Consider the following 6611-nt stretch of genomic DNA (forward strand, 5'->3'; position numbering starts at 1 on the left):
ATGGTAATGTTCATCAGTTATAGAGTGTGGGTTTGTGTGTGTGTGTGAGAGTGTATTTTGAAGAGGGCTTTGGTGGTTGGGATGGTGAGGGTGGTGGGTGTTGTGTGTGGGGAGGGGGGGGGGGGGGGGGAAGTAAAAGAGTGTTCATTACACGATTTCTCCTGTTGTTTGTAACAATCACACCTGGTATAGCTATTTCGAGTGGCAAATACAAACTGCAAAAAAAAAACATCTATATCATTGCCAACGGCCATATCACGATGAACACACCGGTTCTCGTCCGATCACCGAAGTTAAGCATCGTCGAGCGTGGTTAGTACTTAGATGGGTGACCGCTTGGGAACACCACGTGCCGTTGGCACTACTATTTTGCACCCTACAGAAAAAAATTTTTTTTTAAAAATTTCAATTTTAAATTTTTTTTTCCCCCACAATCACCACATTTCCCCCCCCCCCCCCCCCCCTAACACACACACACACACACACTCACTCTCTATCAATCAATCAATCAATCAATCAATCAATCAATCAATCAATCAATCAATCAATCACTCACTCACTCACCCACCCAGCAGCAGCTGTGAATCTTTGCATGTGTATACCTCATACAAAATTCAAAGTGAAAAAATAAATAGATAAGTGTATATGTATGTATGTATGTATGTATGTATGTATGTATGTATGTATGTATATATGTATATATATATATATATATATATATATATATATATATATATATAAACACACACACACACACCTATTTTGAAGTTTCTCTGTTTCAGTGGGCAGTTATGTATAATAATGAGAGATTCAAAAAGACGTTGATAACAATGTCATCAATGCCTGTTTAGTGTGCTCATTTGTTGGATGGTCGGCAGCAATACTAGAGGTGGTACAGCTGTAACCTGTAAAATTGTACCTGCAATGTGTTGTGTATGGAAAAAAATAAAAATTATATCATCTAAATTTTTGTTATCCAACAATAACCTTCCCATCAATGCATGATGTCACAGTAGCCATAGCTCTACTCTTTCTGCCATATAACATTGGGGGAAAAAAAAAAAAAAGGAGCTATTAGAATAATAACAAAAGATAAAAAATCATCTAACTGCAGACCAAAATTCAAAAAACTTAAAGTCCTGACTGCCATAAATGAATACGTTCTAGAAACTTTTTATTCATTCTTAAGAAAAAGAAGAAAAAAAAAATTATTATTTTTTTTTTTTTTTTTTTTTTTTTAGATATTCGCACATAGGTATAACACCAGAAATGCTAGTAAATTGAGGATAGTTGAACATAACACTAGGCGATTTGAAAATGGACTAAATTACTTGGGAGTAAAACTTTACAACTTAATATCACAGAAAATAACTAAAACAATTTACCAGTATTAAAAAAAAAAACAGTAAAAAAAATTCTTCTAGAATATCCTACCTACCCTCTGAAGCTATTCTTTAATTTGATTGATAATAGAGAAATTGAACTGTTAATTTGTTGAATGGACTTGTGATAACAGCTGCTTCATGTTTTGCATAAAGTTAAATTGTGTAACATGTTATGTATTTTTTTTTTTTGAAATTTTTTTTCTTGGTAACTTGCATCATGTAAATATTAATTGTCTGCACATACATGTTCTATATCCCGGAGCCTTGACTCCACGTGGGATCAACAGAACAAAAATACAAAAAAAAAAAAAAAATCCAGCTCACTAATCTAGGTGCATTTTGCTAACAATATTTGGAATATATATATATATTTTTTTTTGTGTAACATGCAAATTCTGTATTATTCTGCACACATTATTTATAATCTTCTATCATTTTCTTAGATAATAACTATTAATTCATAAAATAGATTGTGTGTGCATAACCTCCTGGAAACATTTGCACTTACCTCCTACTTTACTTTTTCATTTAAGCAATCCTATTCGCATGTATACACTTAGGTTGCAGCATCGAAATTGTGTAAAATTCAAAGTGTGTATTGCCTGAAAAAAAAAAAAAAAAAAAAAAGACATACCAAATATTTGCATACAGCGACACACTACATATTTGCACACAGTGGAGTTTTGCGGTAATTAACCTAGCACAATTTACCACACGCAATCACACGCCCGCGATGAGATAACACACTCGCTGTTTTCCTGTTGACCGGCACGAGGAGTAAGAAAAATTGATATTTACACGAGCACACACTCCCACACTAGTCACAACGTCGGTCATCAAGTTGTGTTGAAAATTCCTGTAGCCTCTGTTTTCCCAAATGATTTCACTTAAAATTTCATTTAACAAGACCATAAACAAATTTACAATACTAATTTCTTAAACAAACACTTCAGCGAACAAGTGACTGTCGCATTCATTACAAAGCTTACAACTTAACAGATGTTTCCGATGTGAAATAAAATAAGAAAATGTTTTACAACCAACCTAGAACATTTAGTCAAAACGTTTTTGTCCTGGTTTATGATTATTTTCCGTGACATGAATGTTTCAAAACTAATAAAAATACGAATGCAGCCAAATATAATGAAGTTAGCACATAAAAGACGACTTAAAATATTTCATTTTTCGAGAATTGGCAGAGCAAGAACGCACAGGTCCAACGGAAATTTCTTTAAAGATAAACGACCATCGGACAAAAACACCCCCTCCCCTCATCCTCAAAAATACGTGAATAATATACTTTTTCAATTATATTTTTATCGTTTTTTTTTTTTTTTTTTAATATACTCATTAAAACTTCAAAATAAGCAGGTACTCGTGTGTTTTTCTCTCTACAATGTACCTGATCTCGGTGCGTAAACCTACATCATTTAGAGATGGAATTAATGTACACATACAAGTAAAATTTTGTTCCATTGTAAAATTGAGAGAAAGAAGGTTTTCCAAACGCATTAAGTATGGAGACTTTAAATAAGATTACGAGCTTATAAATGTTTGCAACGAAATAAAGTGACCATGTATCTGCAATTTCAAAAATATTTTTGCTCTGCTAACCTCACATGCAAGCAAGTAAAAATAACCTCACAACTTACTTACCTCTCTCAATTTCGCAGTACCAAAACATAGAAGGGATAAATAGGATAGTTTTTATTCGAAATCCTGCAAGAGTTTTAATTTTTATTAAAATATTTCTCCAATGTAGCATGTGTGTGGAATACTTCATCAGCAACTTGCATCTGCACCTTGAGTGAATTGAAGGGCAGCCAGTTTTAAAAGCTAAACAGAAACTGCACTCTTGAGAATGCATCAGATCCAAGTGAAATGCTTGTTGTGTGTACAGTTAAAAGTTTTATTATTCACACAATGAAAATGTAAACAAAATTTACTCACAATAATAATCACATCATCCTTGGAGGTGCACGAAGAAAGCCATTCCAGGTGGCACTGAACAAGGTGATTTGCTAGTGCTTCCACAGCAAACAGCCTTCATGAAATTATCTCCACATTTTCAGCATACTATACACTAAAGTATACCTAAGTTAATTTAACCATTTTCAAGTGATTCCAGCACAAATTACGTATTTGATTCCTTGAATAACATCTGCAAATGAAAAGTTCCCTGTTTGGTGTAGCAGTAAATTTAAACAGCTCGCAGTGCAAATTAAACAGTGCAGCTGCCATAAAAAAATTACACTATTAGTGGAACTGCCCATTATGTCATCGTAGACTGCTGACATTTAGAAAACATTGAAAAATCAGTGCTAAAGAAGCCCTACATTACTTTCGCTGTCCAAAGTGCGCTGCTCCCTACGTGAGCAAGGCATCGAGAATTTTCTGAACCGTCCGCAACCAGAAAATTGGGTAACCAGATATTTGCAGAGAGAAAAAGGCCATGCCGCCGGAGCTGCGGCACCGCCCAAAAAGCTCCGAGTGAAGCCCCTGTTCGTGTTTTTAGACCAGGGGCACACGTACCCAAGGGTATACACCGCCCTCAAGCAGGCCCTGGCGGAAAAGTTCACCTGCCAAAACCGCGGCAAGGACGAGATCCAGGTCAATCCTGCGTCCGTCCCGGACTACCAAAGGGCAGTCCAGGCCCTTAAGGCGATAGGCGCCCAGCACTCCGTCCTCCTTCAGAGAGACGAAGTGCCCAAGAAATTCGTCTTGCGCGGAGTACACCGCCACACCCCGACCGATTTCCTCCAGGAGGAATTTGCAGCCCTGAACCTGCCTGTCCAGAACCACTGGTTCTTGGAGAACAGGCTGCGCAGGGAAAAATGCGACGCCCTGGTCATTGAGGTGCCTCAGACGTGCGATTCTGAGCGCATCTACTCCCTGACAGAGTTCGGCGGCATGCTGGTGCGTGTCGTCGACTACAGGCGCCCCTCAGGCCCCGCCCAATGCAGCGTTTGCCAACGCTATAACCATGTTGGCAAGGCCTGCCACGCGGCCCCTGTGTGCCGGTGGTGCAGCGGGCCACACCGCGCTCCCGACTGCCCCAATGGGGGCAACCAGGAGCACAAAAAGTGCGCGCATTGTAAGGAGGCACACTGCGCAAACTACAAGGGCTGCCAGGTCTATAAAAAAGAGACCCGCAGGCACCTTCCGCCCCAGGTACGCAAGCAGCGCGAGCAACAGTCTCGCCGCGACCTGCGCGAAAACAGGCGCGCTGCAATGCAGCCCCAGCCGCAACCGATGCCACGGCCCCCTCCGGGCTTCTCTGGCCCCCCGAGGCAAAACCCCTGGGGTCCACCGAGGTACCCTCCTCCCCGGAGCTTCGGCGACTACCTGCAGCAGGCAGGTGGCAACCGATTCGCGCCCCTGGAGCAGCACTGCGAGCCCAGCTACAACGAGCTGGACTACCCAGTGCTGGCGAACAACCCCTGGCAGCGGAAGGGGGTCAAAAAACACCCGACGGGCCACAAAAATGGCCAAGGCAAACCCCCGCGACCCACTCAGGAAAGGCCCCCGCAGCCTGGGCAGGACAGGCCGCGACAGCCTGCCCAGGATAAGCTCGTAGCAGCTAAGGCTGCGCCAGCCCCGGCGAAGCGCACGACCGCGCTCTCCCGGCCGCAGGTAGCCCCGGCACCTGAGACGAGCATGGCGGTAGACGCAGCTCCAATGCTGCCAACTGCACCGCCCGCGCCCCAACAGCAGCCAGCCTCGAAACCGGGCCTGGCTGACTTCCAGAAAGTGCTCGAACAGTCGCGCACTTTCAACACGGATGAAAATCTGGCGGCCACAATCGTCCCCATGTGCCAGCTTATGGTTATATGGTGCGACCCATCTGTTTCCCTAACAGAAAAAGTCCATGCGATGATGGGCTTCGTCCAGACACTGGCTGCCAAGCTCAATGGCAGCTCGTAATCCGGCCCAGTGTTGCATACCAACCGCGGCCCATAGTCTTAAGTCCCTCCTATTCTGGAATGCACGCGGCATTAAAAATAAAATACCGGAATTAATTCACCACTTAGAAAAATACAAAATAAAAATAGCTGCGATTAATGAAACCCACTTAATTCCGACTGATAGAATTACTATACTAAATTATGCAATCTATAGGCGCGACAGAGTTAATCAAAGAGGAGGGGGAGTAGCCCTTATTGTCCATAAAAGCATAAAAAACACTGAATGGCAGCTCCCCGATTTTCAGAATCTCGAAGCAGTAGCAATTAACTTAACTATTAACAGGCAAAACATAAAAATTATTTCTATGTATGCGCGACCAGGTAGGTCCCTGAGCGTGGCTGATCTGGACGCCCTGTATGGGGCGGCCCCGACCTTCCTCGCTCTAGGAGACATAAATGCTAAACATAGAGAGTGGAACAGCAGGCGAGCCACACAGAATGGTACAATTCTTTATAACCACCAATTAAATCACAACTACCAAATTCATGCTCCCATGGAGCCCACACACGACACTGGGCGTGTGGGGGTTCTCCCAGATGTTCTAGACATCGTTATTAATAAACGTGTGCACTCGGGATTCGAACTCGAAGTTGTACACGACTTAACGTCTGACCACTTCCCTGTTCATTTAATTTTTGACGACGCAAATGTCGACTCGAACCCACCTCGTAAAGTCAGGGACTACAAAAATGCAGATTGGGTTAGCTTTAAAAATTTTTTGTCATTACATCTTTCAGAACTCGACGAAATAAATAATAGTGATAATCTAGAAAACGCTATAACCACTTTTACCGCGAAAATTCAAGACGGAATTAGCCAGTGCATCCCAGAAAAGGAGGTTAAGTTAATGCATGACGAGCTGCCAGCATACATCTGCGATATGATATCGCAAAAGAACAGACTGCGCCGCGAATACACACGGCGACGCACGCACATTATTAAACGCAGAATCAACGAGCTTCAAACTGCTATATCAGATGAACTCTCGTTGTGGCGTAGCAGCCAGTGGGAAGCCAAAATCGCGAAGCTCAATGTACAGGACGGGAGTACCTGGGCAATGACTAAGCGAATTTTGAATAAATTTGATAAAATTCCACCCCTCCAAACAAATAATGGACTCGCATTTCTTCCCCAGGACAAGGCGCAAGCTTTCGCAAGCACCTTAGAAACAGCATTCCAGCCCAATTTGCAGCCTTGTGACAGGCCATTCACTGCACAAATTTACCGCGAACTCCGCGCTAAACTGCACCAGCCCACTAT

General features: G+C 42.3%; 1 non-coding gene across 1 annotated transcript; it reads left to right on the forward strand.

Annotated features, from left to right (window-relative positions):
• Positions 1-242: 242 nt before the first annotated feature.
• On the forward strand, positions 243-361 carry LOC134545399 (5S ribosomal RNA). Its single transcript, XR_010078515.1, has one exon. It is a non-coding gene; the product is annotated as a 5S ribosomal RNA (ribosomal RNA).
• The last annotated feature ends 6250 nt before the right edge of the window (positions 362-6611 follow it).

The sequence above is a fragment of the Bacillus rossius genome, unplaced genomic scaffold (genome assembly GCF_032445375.1).
Source record: "Bacillus rossius redtenbacheri isolate Brsri unplaced genomic scaffold, Brsri_v3 Brsri_v3_scf71, whole genome shotgun sequence".
Classification (NCBI taxonomy): Eukaryota; Metazoa; Arthropoda; class Insecta; order Phasmatodea; family Bacillidae; genus Bacillus; species Bacillus rossius.